The 10,407-nt window shown below is 41.1% G+C and overlaps 1 long non-coding RNA gene across 1 annotated transcript; it reads right to left on the bottom strand.

Annotated features, from left to right (window-relative positions):
- Positions 1–2,392: 2,392 nt before the first annotated feature.
- Positions 2,393–8,034, bottom strand: LOC123637392. The gene is made up of 3 exons (XR_006734835.1): positions 7,997–8,034; positions 7,551–7,621; positions 2,393–2,651 (listed from the first exon to the last, which is right to left on the bottom strand). It is a non-coding gene; the product is annotated as an uncharacterized LOC123637392 (long non-coding RNA).
- Positions 8,035–10,407: the final 2,373 nt, after the last annotated feature.

Genomic DNA, 10,407 nt, shown 5'->3' with positions numbered 1-10,407 from the left:
TGGGAGAAATACACTGGAATAAACCCTGTTGGGCAATGACGGATGAATGAAAGGCACACATAGCTACTACACACAAAGCTGTAACTAAATATGGGGACAGAGAGGGAATGAAGGGACAGAAACTGAAGAAACGTCTTCTGCAAGAAAAATCTAGGTGGATGTAAAACCATTTCAAAAGGTGGGGGAGCATGGACGAACACCACAAACAAAAAGAAGAGATATTCCCAGTCTATGAGGTCTGAACATAAATCAAGGAAGAAAACAAAAAAAATTTAGAGCAGAAGATATATTAACAGACATTTCTGTTCGTAGCACATCCCTAATAATGATGCCTTTCCCTTGACAGTTGCTTTTTGTGTCTACTTCTATAGATATGATTATATTGCTGTAAAACGAGACATTGAACTAGTGAAAAATCCTCACCTATAACTACCTGAAAGCTGAGAAAGAAAAACGGAAAGAAAACTGTGCCATCAATTTCCACCTTGAGGAAAAATGGGGCATCAGAATTCTAAAAAGTAATGTGCAGCTTGTAATAATATCATGTCTTAAAGTTATCTTCAGAAAACCTCACTAGAAAGAGCACAGAGGGGAATACGGGCAGAATGGTTGACTACAGATATCGGGCACCGGATCCTACGAGGAAGAACAGAAAGTCTCAGATGGTAAGGCACCCCCCAGGTGTAATTCTAAGGACACAGTGCCAGAACCCACCACAGATCCCACGGGAAGAAGTCGCAGGGAAGAACAGGAAGGAGCAACGTTCTGGCAGAGAGAGACCCCAGAGGACCTGGGAGCCCCACGGAAAGGGTAGGTGGGGAGGTTTGTGTTTCCTCCCCTCACACCTCTGGCAGTCTGCAGGCCCCCAACCTGTCAGACAGCCCCTCTGTCCTCAGGAGCCCAAGCGCTGCTGCCCTCAGGGAACTGGGAGCTTCCTGAGCACAGAGCACAAGGCCTCTGGCACCCTGGAGGTCCTTCTCCCTCCCCACAGACCACAGCCCACGTGGTGGGCACCATACTGCTTTCGCACCCATTGTGTGCCTCTGTGCTGCCCAGGGAGCTTCAGCCCTTCAGTTTCTCATTTCACTGGAACCCACACAAATGTGCTACACAACCCACTCAGACTGCAGCAGCCAGAGGGCACCAGTGAATCTCGGGGACCTGAGCGATCTCACAGCTGGCACATTCTGGGCAGGCTGCCTACATGTGAGAGGACAGCACCGAATCCCAGAAGGGCTCCTTGAGACACAGGTGTCAAGAATGACAGGTCTCATTCTTGTAGACCCTTCTCATCTTGCTCCTCCCTCCCTCTTCTGTCCACCGCTGCTGGCACAGCCCTGGCAGTTCCCGCAGATTTCATGCCTAGTGTAATCAGTGACATAACCAGGATGCTAACAGGTCACCTGACTTCTCCTCCGTCCAGGTACCACTGTGCAGCAGCTGCTTCTATCTAAGAGGTCAGGCCCTTCCAAGCTCCTTCCACAGTTGTTGCCTTACTATAAGTCGTCAGCAGTTCCTACCTACCCTTGTAAAAAGCGCAGCAGCCACAAATATATTTAGTGCATTTTCTTTTTGAAAACAAATTCTACTCATCAAAATATCACTTATTAGAATTGTTATTATTATACTCCCACTTATTCACTATTCCCCACAATTTTCCATCTCCTGTTTCCTCAACATCTTGACTTGACTATCCAACATTATAAAATCTTCAGGTTTCAGGCACTATCTTTTTTAATTCCAGCTTCCAAAACATTCTACTCCAAACTCTTTCTCTTTCAATGTCATTAGACCATTCACACGTTCCCATGTACCATGCAATTTTACATTTGGCCATGGCTTGACCCGCAAGAATTCTTTAGCTTGTAGGTCAACATACTTTAAAGCCCAAATTTATTCTTTCCTAATTCTAAGCCTCATTTTTTATCCTACAGTATGATGGCCTCTTAAAAAAAATGCAGCAAACTAGAAGAATCATACTGTACAGGTGTAATGTACTTACCACACCATTATTTTCCGACTTATAAGCGGAAACATGTAAGACCATCAGTCCTTATATGCAAATGGAGAGGTCAGACCATGACATCACAGCACCCCTTCTTTGATTTTAACATCACTCAGTGCTTAGGTTTCAACCCCATAACACCACCACCACCACACATTACCTCCGAATCTGAATCCCAAGGTGACGACTCTTCCTCTTCCTTTGGTCCAGATGTTAACAAGGACATCTTAGCTATAAAATGTCATTCACAGAGTCATTTATGAGAACATGTGTGACTGTATGTTTCAAATACCTACACAAGTCTACTGCCATTCATTTTTATTTAGATGAAATAAAAGTAATAGCAAAAAATTATTTCAGAATTGATACAGATTAAAAGAACAAAAGGTAGGCCATATGAAGGAAAACAGGAAAAGAAAAATAATTACAGGAAATGGTTGTTACATATGAAACCACATAGGTTAAGTGGTGCCTTTACAACAGTATTTACACATGGAAAAATCTCAGATATATTCACTGATTTATCGCTTCTGTTATTTTCACGTGTTACAGTAAAAGTGACATTATTTTTTTGCTCTTGTTGAGCATTTTCCATAATATTCATACCATTTTCCTCTCTTAAACCTGCTGGCTTTCTTGTCTCCTCCTGTGAAAAAAAAAAAGAAATGCACTTCAGAACACATTGAATTTATTCACTCCCACACCCACTCACTCAGTCAGATAACACACAGTCACTGTGTCTTCCAAATCATGGGCAATATTGTGGGACAACGCAGAACATATAAAAAGAAGGCAGATTCTGCCTGATATACAAGTGGGACTTGAGATGTATGGAAACAAATAGGAAGACAAATGGGTAAGTCACTAAGTCACCAGTTCGACAAATGGACTGAAGAAAGTCTAGTGAGGGCACAAAGGAGAGAACTGTCCGTTCTAACTGGGAAACTCCAGAAATGCTACAAAGAGAGGAATGGATTTTGAAAGGCACACAAAATAGAGACGGAAGGTGTGAAGAATTTCTTGACATGTGGGATCAGCACAAGGATAAGGAAGCAACCAGGCAAATAGGGGAAGCAAAATAATGTGGTAAAACAGCAAAACAGCTATAGGAAGCGGGATGGAGAGGGAAAATGGGAGAATCAGTCATGAAATGAGGATCCCCTCAATGAGAAGATGACTTACATCTTCACAAATATATTTTAAAAGGTCACCCAGGGAGCAATGGAAAGCTAAATGAACTTACCAAGTGAGGGTGGGGGGCGGGAGTCCAGAAAACAGGTTTCCAACATCGTAAGTCAGAGAGTGAGTAAGCATAATAAGATACGAAAAATGGTGAGCAGGGAGAAGATACAGAACTTGGTGAATGACAGAATTGGGACTGGGCAGAGGACTGGAGAGCTGATTGTTCCTGCTTGAGTCTTTCAGTGCTATTTATTCGGGGTTGTTTACTGGGGTGAAGAAGCCAGATGTCGGAGTATATTACGGACAGTCAGGAACCCTCAGACAAGGGACAAGGACAGCTTCACTTGGAAACGCGTCAAAGTTCAGGCACCCAGTGGACATGATGCACAACACAGAGCTGGGTAAACACACTGGGTGTAGGATTCGGTAAGCTTACTCGGGAAATTTATCTGGAAGGTAAATATTTGAAAACCATACAAAAGTGGTAGCATTCAATAAGGGAAACATAGAAAGAACTCGCTAATTCTAGAAGGATAAGGAGAAGAGGGAAATAAAAGATGGGATGCAATTTTTATATTACATAACTCAGTGTCTGATTCAAGGATATAAAATATACTTTTAATTATATACGCAAATATTTACTTCTAGAACGTTGCCGGGATATGCACGTTTAAATGAAACGAAATGAAATGGCTGAATTCTACAACACTGATTCAAAATGCCAGTTCAAGAGGATTCCTTTGTAAAAATTTATCTGATGAGTGTTAAACTGTAGAAGACCTCCTTCTCCATTTGTGTCATTACAGAATTAGGAGGCATCTTAAAATGCTACTATAATGTAAAAAGGAAACATAATACTCTATGTTGAATTTCACGTGCTTTTCCTTCTGCCCCGGTAGAGGACATACTAATAGCTCTAATTTCCGCATTATGCCAGATAGGGTAGTAGTTAAGAGTGGGAGAGAGCATCTAGTATGAAGAAAAGTAAAGCCAGGACTATCCACGTTGAAGATTAAAAACCTTCAGGTACACCTACGATTGTCAAGGGGGACCCAATGTGCCTAGGAAGACAGAAGAATTTGACTGAAATGTCAAATGTACAGGGTTCCTCAGTTTTAGAGATGAATGACTGTACAGGCCAGGTGGAACAACTGTGAATACGAAAGTTCACAAAGCTTCCCGGGAACAACATAAAGCGTGCCCTTAGCGGGAGATATTTTTAAAATTAAAAAATCATCGCCCAGAGATGATTTTGTATACTCCTTTGGAAACCATGCCTTCAGCGTGTTTCTGTGATAAAAGGTAGTTTATGTAAGCAAGCAATCGACAATTTTGTTTACCTTCACGCAGCATGTGTACATACAGGTGGCCGTTAGGTACCAATATTATTGCCACAAGATAGATCAGAGTAACTCCAGAAAGAAATAATCGCTGCACTTATTTCTCTAAGAGGGTTGTGGCTCAAAATTGCTTTTCTGATTTCATCAAAACAGATTGAGAACCTCCTGTGTATAACCTCACATTTCAATTTCCGTTAACATAGATATCCAATCAAAGGCTTATTTATTTCTCTCTCCTTATTCTCCATAAGATCTAAAACAGCTACCAAGATTATATCAAACAATAACATAAATTACTCAGGTAAGTATCGAGAGACCAAACACTAACTTAGAAACCTTAAACAAGGAACAGAAGAGTCAAAACTTAATAATTCATTAATAAAATCTGACAAGCCTGAAAGAGATAGCACTTTACATCATCTTTGACACAGGTTTTACTTGACCCTCAGTTCTCTGATTTGTTCCCCTATATTTTCTCATCAGGAGAGGATTATGAGAGCTCATACAGACATCTTCCAAATATCACTCCCTTTACTGCTAATGCATTATTATGTAAGCATTATGATATCCATTAGATTATTTTCATAACAAGAATATCCTAGGACAAACGTTTCCCCAGGTAGTCTGAGCATTTTTGAAATAAGTAACATGTAGTAGCTTACATTAATTTTGTGTTATATTTTGTAATGCGTTCACGTGATTTATACTTCTGTGAATTATCTCTTCTCTGGGAATACGTGGGAGTTTAGATTTCAGTAGTACCTTATAAACAAGGGTCGACATTGCAAATACTTCAAGTCACTGCTATCGTGGTTTGTCAAAAAGCTAAAGAGAAATGATTGTACCCACTCGGGGCTTTGCAAGAAAGGGAGAAATACACTGGAATAAACCCTGTTGGGCAATGATGGATGAATGAAAGGCACACATAGCTACTACACACAAAGCTGTAATTAAATATGGGGACAGAGAGGGAATGAAGGGACAGAGACTGAAGAAACGTCTTCTGCAAGAAAAATCTAGGTGGATGTAAAACCATTTCAAAAGGTGTGGGAGCATGGACAAACAACACAAACCAAAAGAAGAGATATTCCCAGTCTATGAGGTCTGAACATAAATCAAGGAAGAAAAGAAAAAAAATTTGGAGCAGAAAGATATATTAACAAACATTTCTGTTCGTAGCACATCCCTAATAATGATGTCTTTCCCTTGACAGTTGCTTTTTGTGTCTACTTCTATAGACTTTGATTTTATTGTTATAAAATGAGACATTCAAGCACTGAAAAATCCTCACCTACCACTACCTGAAAGGTGAGAAAGAAAAATGGAAACAAAACTGTGCCATCAATTTCCACCTTCAGGAAAAATGAGGAATCAGAATTCTAAAAAGTAATGTGCAGCTTGTAATGATATCATGTCTTAAAGATATCTTCAGAAACCCTCACTAGAAAGAGCGCAGAGGGGAATACGGGCAGAATGACTGACTACAGATATCGGGCACCGGATCCTACGAGGAAGAACAGAAAGTCTCAGATGGTAAGGCACCCCCCAGGTGTAATTCTAAGGACACAGTGCCAGAACCCACCACAGATCCCACGGGAAGAAGTCGCAGGGCAGAACAGGAAGGAGCAACGTTCTGGCAGAGAGAGACCCCAGAGGACCTGGGAGCCCCACGGAAAGGGTAGGTGAGGAGGTTTGTTTATCCTCCCCTCGCACCTCTGGCAGTCTGCAGGCCCCCAAACTGTCAGACAGCCCCTCTGTCCTCAGGAGCCCAAGCGCTGCTGCCCTCAGGGAACTGGAAGCTTCCTGAGCACAGAGCACAAGGCCGCTGGCACCCTGGAGGTCCTTCTCCCTCCCCACAGACCACAGCCCACGTGGTGGGCACCATACTGCTTTCGCACCCATTGTGTGCCTCTGTGCTGCCCAGGGAGCTTCAGCCCTTCAGTTTCTCATTTCACTGGAACCCACACATGTGTGCTACACAACCCACTCAGACTGCAGCAGCCAGAGGGCACCAGTGAATCTCGGGGACCTGAGCGATCTCACAGCTGGCACATTCTGGGCAGGCTGCCTACATGTGAGAGGACAGCACCGAATCCCAGAAGGGCTCCTTGAGACACAGGTGTCAAGAATGACAGGTCTCATTCTTTTAGACTCTTCTCATCTTGCTCCTCCCTCCCTCTTCTGTCCACCGCTGCTGGCACAGCCCTGGCAGTTCCCGCAGATTTCATGCCTAGTGTAATCAGTGACATAACCAGGATGCTAACAGGTCACCTGACTTCTCCTCCGTCCAGGTACCACTGTGCAGCAGCTGCTTCTATCTAAGAGGTCAGGCCCTTCCAAGCTCCTTCCACAGTTGTTGCCTTACTATAAGTCGTCAGCAGTTCCTACCTACCCTTGTAAAAAGCGCAGGAGCCACAAATATATTTAGTGCATTTTCTTTTTGAAAACAAATTCTACTCATCAAAATATCACTAATTAGAATTGTTATTTTTATACTCCCACTTATTCACTATTCCATCTCCTGTTTCCTCAACATCTTGACTTGACTATCCAACATTTTAAAATCTTCAGGTTTCAGGCACTATCTTTTTTAATTCCAGCTTCCAAAAGATTCTACTCCAAACTCTTTCTCTTTCAATGTCGTTAGACCTTTAACACAATCCCATGTACCATGCAATTTTACATTTGGCCACGGCTTGACACGGAAGAATTCTTTAGCTTGTAGGTCAACATACTTCAAACCCAAATTTATTCTTTCCCAATTATAAGCCTCATTTTTTACCCTAAAGTATGGTGGCCTCTTAAAAAGAATGCAGCAAACTAGAAGAATTATATTGTACAGCTGTAATGTACTTAGCACACCAATATTTTCTGACTTATAAGCTGCAACTTATAAGAGGATCAGACCTTATATGCAAATGGAGAGGTCAGACCGTGACATCACACCACCCCTTCTTTGATTTTAACATCATTCAGTGCTTAGGTTTTAACCCCATAAGAACACCACCACCACCACACAATACCTCCGAATCCGAATCCCAAGAAGATGACTCTTCCTCTTCCTTTGGTCCAGATGTTAACAAGGACATCTTAGCTATAAAATGTCATTCACAGAGTCATTTATGAGAACATGTCTGACTGTGTATTTCAAATACCTATACAAGTCTACTGCCATTCATTTTTATTTAGATGATATAAAAGTAATAGCAAAAAATTATTTCAGAATTGATGCAGATTAAAAGAACAAATGGTAGGCCGTATGAAGGAAAACAGGAAAAGAAAAATAATTACAGGAAATGGTTGTTACATTTGAAACCACATACGTTAACTGGTGCCTTTAAAACAGTATTTACACATGGAAAAATCTCAGAGATATTCACTGATTTATCGCTTCTGCTATATTCACGTGTTACAGTAAAAGTGACATTATTTTTTTGCTCTCGTGGAGCATTTTCCAAAATATTCATACCATTGTCCTCTCTGAAACCTGCTGGCTTTGTTGTGTCCTCCTGTGGAAAAAAAAAAAAAAAGAAATGCACTTCAGAACACATTGAATTAATTCTCTCACTCAGACACTCACTCAGTCAGATAACACACAGTCACAGTGTCTGCCAAATCATGGGCAATATTCTGGGACAAAGCGGAACATATAAATAGAAGGCAGATTCTGCCTGATATTGAAGCGGGACTTGAGATGTATGGAAGCAAATAAGAAGACAAATGGGTAAGTCACTAAGTCACCAGTTTGACAAATGTACTGAACAATGTCTAGTGAGGGCACAAAGGAGAAAACAGTCCGTTCTAACTGGGAAACACCAGAAACGCTACAAAGAGAGGCATGGATTTTGAAAGGCACAAAAAATACAGACCGAAGGTGTGAAGAATTTCTTGACATGTGGGATCAGCACAAGGATAAGGAAGCAACCAGGCAAATAGGGGAAGCAAAATAATGTGGTAAAACTGCAAAATAATTATAGGAAGCGCAATGGAGAGGGAAAACGGGAGAATCAGTCTGAACCACACCAGTCACGTGCCATGCTAGAACATCAACTATCCCCTTCATTTATTGAGGATCACCTCAATGAGGAGATGACTTACATCTTCACAAATATATTTTAGAAAGGTCACCCAGGCAGCAATGGAAAGCTAAATGAACTTATCAAGGGGGGTGGAGTGCGGGAGTCCACAAAACAGTCTGCCAACATCATAAGGCAGAGAGTGAGTAAGCGTAATAAGATAGGAAAAATGGTGAGCAGGTAGAAGATAAAGAACTTGGTGAACAACAGAATTGGCGAGAAGGGGGAGGACTGGAGAGCTCGACTGTTCCTGCTTGAGTCTTTCACTGCTATTTATACGGCATTGTTTACTTGGGTGAAGAAGCCAGATGTCGGAGTATATTATGGACAGTCATGAAGAGTCAGATAAGGGTCAAGGACAGCTTCACCTAGCAATGTGTCAAAGTTGAGACACCCAGTGGACATGATACACAACACAGAGCTGGGTAAACACATTGGGTGTAGGATTCGGTAAGCTTACTCGGGAAAATTATCTGGAGTTATGAAGGTAAATATTTGAAAACCATACAAAAGTGGTAGAATTCAATAACGCAAACATAGAAAGAACTCGCTAATTCTAGAAGGATAAGGAGAGGAGGGAAATGAAAGACGGGATGCAATTTTTCAATTACATAACTCAGTGTCTGATTCAAGGATATGAAATATACTTTTATTTATATACGCAAATATTTACTTCCACAAAATTGCCGGGATATCCATGTTTAAATGAAATGAAATGAAATGGCTGAATTCTACAACACTGATTCAAAATGCCAGTTCAAGAGGATTCCTTTGTAAAAATTTATCTGATGAGTGTTAAACTGTAGAAGACCTCCTTCTCCATTTGTGTGATTACAGAATTAGGAGGCATCTTTAAGTGCTACTATAATGTAAAAAGGAAACATAATACTCTATGTTGAATTTCACGTGCTTTTCCTTCTGCCCCGGTAGAGGACATACTAATAGCTCTAATTTCCGCTTTATGCGAGATAGGGTAGTAGTTAAGAGTGGGAGAGAGCATCTAGTATGAAGAAAAGTAAAGCCAGGACTATCCACGTTGAAGATTACAAACCTTCAGGTACATCTACGACTGTCAAGGGGGACCCAATGTGCCCAGGTAGACAGAAGAATTTGACTGAAATGTCAAATGTACAGGGTTCCTCAGTTTCAGAGATGAATGACTGTACAGGCCAGGTGGAACAACTGTGAATACGAAAGTTCACAAAGCTTCCCGGGAACAATGTAAAGTGTGCCCTTAGCGGGAGATATTTTTAAAATTAAAAAATCATCGCCCAGAGATGATTTTGTATACTCCTTTGGAAACCATGCCTTCAGCGTGTTTCTGTGATAAAAGGTAGTTTATGTGAGCAAGCAATTGACAATTTTGTTTACGTTCACGTGGCATGTGTACATACAGTTGGCCATTAGCTACCGATATTATTGCCACAAGACAGATCAGAGTAACTCCAGAAAGAAATAATCGCTGCACTGATTTCTCTAAGAGGGTTGTGGCTCAAAATTGCTTTTCTGATTTCACCGAAACAGACTGAGAACCTCCTGTATATAACCTCACATTTCAATTTCCGTTAACAAAGATATGCAATCAAAGGCTTATTTATTTCTCTCTCCTTATTCTCCAAAAGATCTAAAACAGCCACCAAGATTATATCAAACAATAAGATAAATTACTTAGGTAACTGATGGAATGACTGAACACTAAGTTGGACACGTTTACCAATTAACAAAAGAGTCAAAACTACTTTGCATCACGTAGGACAGAGATTTTACTAGATTCAATACAAGACATCACTTTACTAAATTGAAA

This window comes from Lemur catta, chromosome 4 (genome assembly GCF_020740605.2).
Source record: "Lemur catta isolate mLemCat1 chromosome 4, mLemCat1.pri, whole genome shotgun sequence".
Lineage (NCBI taxonomy): Eukaryota > Metazoa > Chordata > Mammalia > Primates > Lemuridae > Lemur > Lemur catta.
Note: the sequence above shows the minus strand (reverse complement) of the source record. Positions and strands in the feature narration are given on the sequence as shown.